This window comes from Asparagus officinalis, chromosome 9, assembly GCF_001876935.1.
Source record: "Asparagus officinalis chromosome 9, Aspof.V1, whole genome shotgun sequence".
Lineage (NCBI taxonomy): Eukaryota > Viridiplantae > Streptophyta > Magnoliopsida > Asparagales > Asparagaceae > Asparagus > Asparagus officinalis.
Window position 1 is genome coordinate 25,163,856 of NC_033802.1, and position 8,831 is coordinate 25,172,686.

General features: G+C 38.7%; 1 pseudogene; it reads right to left on the reverse strand.

Moving 5' to 3' along the window:
* LOC109823309 overlaps positions 7,271–8,831 on the reverse strand; it is a 10,810-nt pseudogene continuing 9,249 nt past the window's right edge.

Consider the following 8,831-nt stretch of genomic DNA (forward strand, 5'->3'; position numbering starts at 1 on the left):
TCAGGCGAAGTGCAGTCTCACAGACGGACTTCAGAACATAACTTGCTGCGAAGAACAGGTCATAACTTTCAAACCGTAAGTCGGAATAGGACGAATTATATATGAAAATCGGCTATCTCGACGAGACGGAGCCGACCATAGGCTAAGTCTATAGGGTTCGGTTTGTTTCCTCCATTTCACCAAATTCCTTCCGGTTTGAGAGATATCTGCGTTTTAATATGAAGAGACCGTCAATTTGTAGTCTCTTTTGTTAGAGCGTTGCAAAGATCATCACCTCGTAACCTTCGTCTTGGCTCCTTAAAAATATAAGAGTTATCAGATTGTAACTCCCGATGTTGATATGAAGGCTGTTGAATTAGAGTTTTCATTAGTTGTTGTGAAGGTCGTCAGATTATAACCTTCTACGTGAAAGTCTTCAAATTGTAGCCTTCTGGAAGTCGTCAGATTGTAACTTCCATCATCGATGTTTGATGGGGATAAGCTATCTGTAGTGATTTTTAGACAGCCTACAGTACTGCAAAACGATATCTGTATATCTATCTGTATCTAGGCTTGCGTTCAAAAGTTCAAGCTCATTAACATAGGCGATCATTTTGAGGACATGGTCCCCAACAGAAGATCCCACTGTCATTTTCATCTGGAACAAATTCCTAGATGGCGCGTACTTCATTTGTCGCGGTTGCTCGCCATACAGTTCTTCCGTATTACGAAATATGGATATGACATCCATATTCTCATGTTGCCTCTGATGGACCAAATCCATAGAGGCAATTGTGAGGCATTGAGCAAGTGAACAATCTCTATCCCATTTTATGCGGATTTCATTGTCCGCTACAGTGGGTTCTGGGCCTAGAACGGGTTCCGGTGTTGTGAGGACATAAGTTACTTTGTCATAAGTTAGGGCAATTTTAACATTCCTCAACCAGTCTTTGTAGTTAGGACCGCTTAACTTGTTCTGTTCTAGTATGAGTTTTAAGCCAGACATGATGGCCTGAAAGAAAGAGAAAAATATTTTAGCAGATGTTCAATACATAAAATATATTTGGTTCATATATATTTTTTTTATCTAAGTTATGCCTCCTACTATTTTTCGAGTCACTCAAAACCTTTATAAGAGGTGATCGGAAAACAACCCCTTGTTTTCAAGTGGGATCAAGATCCAATTATCATTGAATGTATCAACCTTGATGATGTCCAACAAATCGATGTACTTCATAATTGGTAGACAATTTTTATCTTTTACATTCTTGTAATTCTTAATATGATTTTACCCCTAGTCTTTTATGACCTTGACGATGGCCAACAAATCATAAAAAGCTAGTTAAGTTTGGACCCATCATTTCTTGACCGGCTTAAATTAACTTATGCATACTCTTGACGAAGGCCAATAAAGTTACATAACCAACTTAAGCTATCCTTATATCTTATATACAGATGAATACTACTTAGCCATATTATAGTATTGCCTTGACGATAGCCAACAAACAAAGTATTTATAAGCTTTGTAGTATTCAACTGAAATGATGGAGGGCTACGGACGATTTCATAAATCTTTTACCGTGATCAAACTTGATATACTTTAAAGATGTTCTATATTTATACTTAAAACAATTAAACTAGCCAGGTAAGTACAAGATTGGTGGGAGGGTTCCGAGATATTCACCGAGAATATTCATCGGACCTTAATTAAGTAACCACCGCTCTTTAAGACTATAGCGCGAAAGATTGGGCATCACCCCTAATGTTAAGTTGGGCATCACCCCATGAGCTATATCTCATAATTACTTTCCTTGACACTAGTTAAAAGTTTATTTTAAATATATTTCTTTTAACTCCTTTAGGTTTATTTTTCATTCACACTAACGCTATGTTAATGTCGGTCTCACCACTTTATGGTCAATAAACTCTTATTGCCATATCTCACAAAGTTTAAAAATAAGGTTTTTATATAAAAAAAACTATTCTTTAGTGAGATAGAGATATAAACTTTGCAGAAATATAGCACCCAATTGTATTGATATCTACAATTAGGGCACAACCAACATATCAACATATGTAATAGCAATATGGAATGATAGTGGATAACTAAAGGAATAAAATGTAACTACACTAATTACATTTAGGCAAGCAATTTTCAACTCCTTGCAGTGCTAGCTCCCTTACAAATCCTATATTATTACAATCACATATACATAGGACATGCAAGCCCCATTTATTATGGAAAAACCATCTCGTAGGATGGGTAATAATATTGCATTGAATATAAAATAAAAGCTATAAATAAAATAACTAAACTAAACAACCATACACCCTCCCACACCCGAACAAGGGCCTATACCCTTAGGCGTAGCCCATGATCGGTGAGCAAGTGCCTTAACCCGTAGGCGTAGCCCATGCTCGGGGAGGCCCGTAGGCGTAGCCCATGATCGGTGAGCAAGTGCCTTAACCCGTAGGCGTAGCCCATGCTCGAGGAGGGAAGAGGTCATAAAAAAATATTACATTTCTAGCTATATTACATCAATACAATAAATGCAAGAGAATCGTTGTCCACTACCATCCATAAACATAACATCCACGCAAGATAATATAAAATATATAACTTAATCAATATTAAGAAATATGCATCTATCTAATTATGCAACAAATTAAAAAACTAGATAACATAGAGATTATCCTAACTCAAATAGGACTATCATGCTTCTAACATACAACTACACTAGTTGTAAATAAGTGTTTTGTAAGTTATACAAGTGTTTTTACTCTTGAAAACTTATGAACCAAAAATAACATTTTTGAATCAACAACTAGTATAACTAATTACAAAACAACTTGTATACATTTTTGAATCAACAACTAGTATAACTAATTACAAAACAACTTGTATTAATTAACTAGTTTTATTAAAACATCTTTTAATTAAACTAGTATATTAATTAACTAGTTTTATTAAAACATCTTTTAATTAAACTAGTAATTAGAAGCAAGTACAAAGTCCTGTATGAGTTAGATATGCATGTAAAGATTCAATTAGATTGAACTATGGCTCTGATACCATGAAGGGAATTCGTGCTAAATACATGCAAAATACGCAACGGAAGATTGTATGTATAATAATACTAAGCATGTAGAGAGCATGAAAAACAAGCTAGGACCATCCTAATTAAATCTAACATGATCCCTATATTAAAGAGAGCATACAAGAGTTAGAAAGTCATACTTTCGAAGCGTGATTCAATGAAAGATCGAATAATCCCTAGCTCTTGCTCCTTGTAGTAGTAAATCTCTTCGTAATGGATCTCCAAGTCTTCAAGTGAGCTTGATAAAATCAGAGTCTTATTGAGACACAAGGCAAGATATCCACCCCGCGGTACTTTAAAATCCTACTACTTGCTCTTACTCAAAGATTACTAGAGTTTAGTAAGAGGTAGATCTCTCTTCTTTTCTTTTATGGAAAGCAACTATGAATAAACCATTTATTTCATTTTTTTCATTTACCATGAAAGAAGAAAGAGAGATCATATTTATAGAGGAAGAATATGTCATGACTTGAATGACTCATCCTATGAGTCACACTATGAGTCATCAAAATAATGATTCTCTCATGAGTCATGCAATGACTCATCTCATGAGTCATGCAATGAATCATGAAGAATCAAAACTACGTGCTAAAACCATATTCCCAAACCATACCACCTTAATGACTCATCTCATGACTCATTAATCAAGGTATAATGAAGTGTGTATTTCATAAATAAAAATACCACATCAATATGGTATTTCATAATTTTCTAACCATTAACTAATAAGTCATCATATGACCAAAAAGTCAATGAGTTGACCAAAAGTCAACTATTGACCAAAAAGTCAAACAGTTGACTAAAAGTTAACTTTATGGGAAAAATACTGGAATTCATTTCTTAAGCACATAGCATTCTGATTTTACCGATATATATAACCGTTTATGTATATCCGGTGAAAATCATATATGGTATCAATCATACGCATTACTCTATAAATTTGTATTCATATGATTTAAGTACGCACTTGGTGTGACTCTAGGGCCCAACTTAAGAACTCGGCAGTGGATGATATCCACAAGTACAACAGAGATGCTAGTTACACATAAAGACTATCCGGGTATAAGTTGTGATAAATGTCTGCAAGATGCTAACACAATTTTATCAGGACCACTCAGTGATAATCGTGATAAATGTCTGCAAGATGCTAACACAATTTTATCAGGACCACTCAGTGATAATATTGTACAGTCCGATCTCTTCGTCAAACCATGTCAAACTATCATTTTATCAGGACCACTCAGTGATAATATTGTACAGTCCGATCTCTTCGTCAAACCATGTCAAACTATCAAGCCTAGGGTATGGAAAACTGTCAAACCCTAATAACTCGATTAGTGTTTGTTGATATTAAACTCATAACCTATAAGATCAAACTGACACTCAGTTTATCTTATTTACCTCGGCCAAGGATTTCCTAGCTATAGTTATACCAAACAATCTTATGACATCAACCCATTTTACTAGGAGAGACAAATCCCATATTGGCATCTCAATATATACTTATGTCTCGGGATGCACCCAACAAGAACCGTTATGCACAACTCAATGAGAACTGTGGTTAGGTAAAAGTCTAAGTACACCTATACTGACATGTAAGATATTACACTCATGCCTCAGGTTAAGATACTACTATGTACTATATCACTTGAGAACTTCTATTTGACAGTTAAGTATAATTACCAACTAGATGTTCTCAGTGAGTCATTCAATCAACTCATTCACTAATGAGTCACATGTATACTATATCTTGATATCTCACATCAATGATCCAAGAGATGGATCATCATCCTACCAAAGGAGAAATAGAGTATACACTAGTCTTCCTAAAGTGATGATGTCCCATTTTAACATTTCATCGACTAGGAACATTTTAGAATATACGTTAGCGACAAATAAGATCCCTTCATTATGATCATATCCTAAATGTCTGATAGTCTAGTATCATTCTAAAGACTTTATCTGTATTAAAGTACCAGATAAATCTGACCAAAATAGCATACTATCATTTTGAACAAGGATGTTATATTCATATAGGTCCTGTTACAATATACAATTATTACCTGCAACGCACCTATATTTAACACAAACAACATTAGAAGTAAATTGTTTGTAAATCATCATCAAAACAAAATAACCCAACAATTCTTTCGGTAAAAGGCACCGAAGATATTGTAGTATGCAGCTGCTGGTACTGGAAAGCTGGTTGAGTTGATTTTCTATCATGAGGTACTTCATGGCCTTTTTTGCAAGCTCTTGGCTTTCATTCGGCCTTCTAGCGGAGAAACTTTTTTTAAGTGTTGGATGAAGGGTCTATCCAGCGTGGCTTTGATTGATGATCCAAGTGCATGACTGAGTTGACTGTTGGTTATACGATGCTAGGCTTCTTTATGGTGTCTATGTTTATCAGTCTCCATCCTGCCTCTGAGCTTAGGGAGCTCACATTAGATAGAGCATCTGCACGAGCGTTGTGAGTATACTCGTTCAGTTTTGAACCCCTTCAGTCTGCCTAATATTTCTTTAGCATATTCTAGGTACTTCGCCATTTACGGGTCTTTTGCCTCGTGTTCCCCTTGAATTTGATAAAAGACAAGTTGAAATTCAGTAACTATGAAAACATATTTTGCCCATTTGCTAGAGTGGCTCTGAGGCTGACTCAAAGGGCTTCATACTCAGTTTCATTGTTCGAAGATAGGAGATTGAAGCAGTTTTACGCATACTCGGCTAAGTTGCCTTCGCCTTTGTACTTTTGATACATGGCATCTTGAATTTGGGCCAAGAGGCATCCATAATATCATCAGAGGTGGGGGGGGTGGAGGTGTTCCCTCTAATGACATCAGCTACCCTATTGAAAGTTCGGTCACTAGGAGTCTAGTTGGCCAGGATCTTGGTTTCTAAGCTGCATAGGTGTATCTCATCCCCAAAGACATAGCCAGGAGTCATGATTAGGGTCATGACTTGCGCTTAAGCATGCTGTGTCTCATTGTTGAGGGACCCACAGGGTATTGGTGGCGAAGCATGCTTGATAGCATGGTGGTTAAGAAGTAGTCTTCATGACTCGCTCTTCGTCTCTCTTCCATTTGGATTGCTCCCTTGGCATTGGATTGGCAGATGGTGGTAAGTTTTGAAGAAGGGGGAGGCGGGTAAGGAGTTCGCTCGTAAAAGAGACAAACTGATGTTGGAACTACTGTGTTAACCTCTAGGAGAACTCATCCTAGGCTTGAATGATGTAGCTATCGCCGGAAGACTCCCCTAGAGTTCTCAGGTTAATTAGAGATTTGAAAGTTGCTAGGATTAGCCATTTTTTCAAGAGAAGAAAAAGCGACCCCACAGATGGCTCCAAGCTATTTATGTTATAAAGTTAATTCGAAATTGAATTGGGATTGATAAGGGGTTAAGGGCTCCTTGATCTTCTATGATGTCTGATCAAATTTGAAAGGACAAATTCATGTGCAAGTAGCCAAAGTTAGAGGTCCCCAGAGGAGGTTTCCTTAGGCGTGCCCTCTGACGCTCAAGTCAATGATTGATAAAATCAGTATGAGCAATGTTAGATTGAGTTCAAGATTAAGAGTGCCCAGACCTAGGAATGGTGAAGATCTCTTATGTTTGTATAGGATATCGAGGGCTGATTGGTAACTTGATTAGGTTGATAGAAATGGTATTTCTTTATGTTTTTCATTTGTCAACAACTGGTTAAGCGAACTTGTGAAAGTCTCCTACACCACAATTAATGTGATAGGGACATAATGACGGGGTGTGATGCCGTCCAACGAGTGATTATCACATCTAACTCATATTTAATGCGATGGTGACTAGGTGACAGAGTATGAGCAACCCCCGAGAAATTATCAACACGCCTGATTATGTATCTAATGCAGACACTTTTGGCAAGGCGGTCATACATCATTCTCTTTGGTGGAGTTCGGCGTGAAGATGCTTCTCGATCTGGATCGAGGTAATCGAACGAGTCAAACAATTTAGTCGGATTGCGGCTATACCGAGTTGTGTCTCTGGTCGTATGATCTGAGCCTCTTAACACGTGCCCGATTCTTAGGGATTCATTAAATTCATGATTTTTAGGGTATAACATCTACCAAAAAAAAATTTCTTAAAAATGCTACTATCGAAGCATTAAAATATTTATCTGAAAAAAAGTTGGCAATTGATACTATGGTTAGTAGTACCCTACCAAATTTCACCAAAATCCAAAACTACTCTAATTCATTAATCTTACAAATTTATAACAACACCACCATATACATCAATCGAAAACCCCTCACTCAATCTTCCAAGCATAGAGAAACAAACAACATGCAGAGGATGATGATGCAACTCCTTGATCACTGCAACCACCACCACCAATCAATGAAGAGTGCACCGCAGGCAAGGGCCTAAATATAAACAGTGCATGCCTCATCCCAGGACTAAACAACCAATCATGCACATCCCAATAAACCTCCACCCTCTCTTTGCTTACCGACACCGTCTCATTCCCTCTAAACTTCCACTGCAAGTGCTTCACGTGGATCGCCACATGCCCATCAATTTTCAGCACCATTTGCGGGTCTAATTTACCCCCCGTGCCACTGCTCCCGCACTCTATCGAAACTTCGTGGTGCTTCCCCTTCTCGCTGAACCTCGTCCTCGTCGAGAATCGCTTCTTTCCGAACACATGCTCCTTTTTCGATACTAACGCTGCCTCGATAGCCGCTGGTCGGCATCCAGCCTTTTTATACGCTTCCTTTTTAAGATCACCTAGTAGGAGGACAATTTCGTTATCGGAAACGACGGTCACGTAGTAATCGGATTGGGGTTCGGGCTCTCCATAGAATTTGGCGGTACGGAGGTCCCAGTAGACGTGAACAGTATGGCCAGCCACATCGAAATGCTTTGACCCGTTCTTCCGCCAGAAGTACCAGGGCTTGAGCTCGACTTTGCATGTATTGGAGGCGGCAGTGGGTTCAGATTCTGGAGGTAGGACGGAGACGCAGAGGCCATGGAGGAGGAGGTTTCGGCACCAGGAGACGGCGATGAGTCGGCTGTGACCGGCGATCTTTGTTCGGTGGACGGAGGGTCAACTAACGGACTCGGCCGGGCTTTCGCGAGTGGAAAGGGCCAGTTGGGTCGTTGGAGATTTGTCGGCGGAGGAAGAAGCAGGCGGGGATTGGGAATGGAGGGTCCTGCATTTTGGTCGGGGATGTTTATTTAGTTGGGGATCTGGGGAGGGGGAGGAGAAGATAGAGAAACAGGGGGAGGTGTTATAAAAGCTTGGATTGATTGGATAATGGAGGGTTGGGAATATAAAATTGGGAAATTTTGATTGATGAGCTGGTTTCGGTTCTTCACAGCTGGGAACAGGAGGAAGAAAACAGTAGGGGTGTCCAAAAAGCCCGGAGCCCGGGCCCGGCCCGGTGTCCGGCCCGGGCCCGGGCCCGGCCAGGCCCGGAAACCCGGGCCCAGCCCGGGCCCGGAACAGTAAAATTTTTATTTTTTAATTTTTTTTTATTTTCTTATATATAAAATATAGTATATGTCATATAATGGTATATAATATATACTATATATATTATATATAATATATAATAAATATATATATATATATAATATATATATACGAGACGAGAGAGAGAGAGAGAGAGAGAAATATGGCAGAACCTTTGGTACCAAGTTGCTTAAACAACTTGGTATTGATGTGGCCTAATCTTGCCCCTACAATCACACCTCGAAGATAGAGCCTCAAACCCCACCCTTCAC